We start from the raw sequence: 1064 nt of genomic DNA, 5'->3' as shown, positions 1-1064 counted from the left end.
GTGTTTTGGTTATGCTTTTGAAATTTTCTTACATAAACAAATGAGTATAGATACTGAAAACCCTTTAGCTTTAAGCTCTTAAATCTTTATAGCCTTTACCTCAACTCTGTTTAGTCTCATCTTTTACTTTCTCTCATCCATTTAGCTTCCTGTTATTAAATTCTACTCTACCTTGGTAATATCTCTACACTCTCACACTAGAAATCTCTGTTGCTATAATTGCCTTCTTTTTTATTGAAAAAAACATGAATCGTTAATCTCATTGAAAGCCTCACATCATGTAGCCATAGCCTGAATTCACAATCTTGTTTCTTCTTACAGTACTGCCATAACCTGTATCCCAGTCAAATCGACATGTTTGCCACTCCTTAGAAATTGTTCTTTTCTTACCCATTTTCTCATTCTATCAGGTTTTAATGTTCGTGCCTGCTTGAACTACTGGTAGTATATGCATGACTATCCCATTGGGCAGCTTGTAAAAATGAATCTGATTACTTTTATCCCCCTTTTTACTAATAAAATTAATTTTTTAAAAGCTGCCTGATGAAATCATCACACATGTACCACCAGTGGTTCAAATCTTGTCACAAATAAAATTTTTTATAAAGGGTGCTGGGGATGTACCTCAGTGTGAAGGTCCTGGGTTCAGTCTTCCGTATTTTCAGAGAGGAAACAATAGCTTTAATCTAGCTGAAATTGCGATCAGATTCTTTCTTGGTTCATATTTGCAAAATGGCGGAAACTTAACTTGTATCACTTTTGATAAATGCTCATGCTACAAATAAAATTTAACCCTAGTCAATCATAAATAGCCACCTAACATGAGTATGTAATTTGGGACTTTCTAAAAAATAAATGATATGTTCATTTTGCTTCTTCATTTTTCCCAGTAAATACTTCTGAGCTCTCATCATCAGAATATTCTTTCAATCTGCTGTTTCCCAATTTATAAATTGTTTCTTACTCAAACTGTCTAAAACTAATGTGCCTCAGATTTTGGCTTAACAAGTCTCAATTTCCACAAAAGTTTGATGGCTAAAAATAAAGTACCACCACTTTTATCC

This window comes from Cavia porcellus, unplaced genomic scaffold, assembly GCF_034190915.1.
Source record: "Cavia porcellus strain 051 isolate PalLab524CR breed Dunkin Hartley unplaced genomic scaffold, mCavPor4.1 scaffold_2, whole genome shotgun sequence".
Classification (NCBI taxonomy): domain Eukaryota; kingdom Metazoa; phylum Chordata; class Mammalia; order Rodentia; family Caviidae; genus Cavia; species Cavia porcellus.
This window is presented reverse-complemented; position numbering follows the sequence as displayed.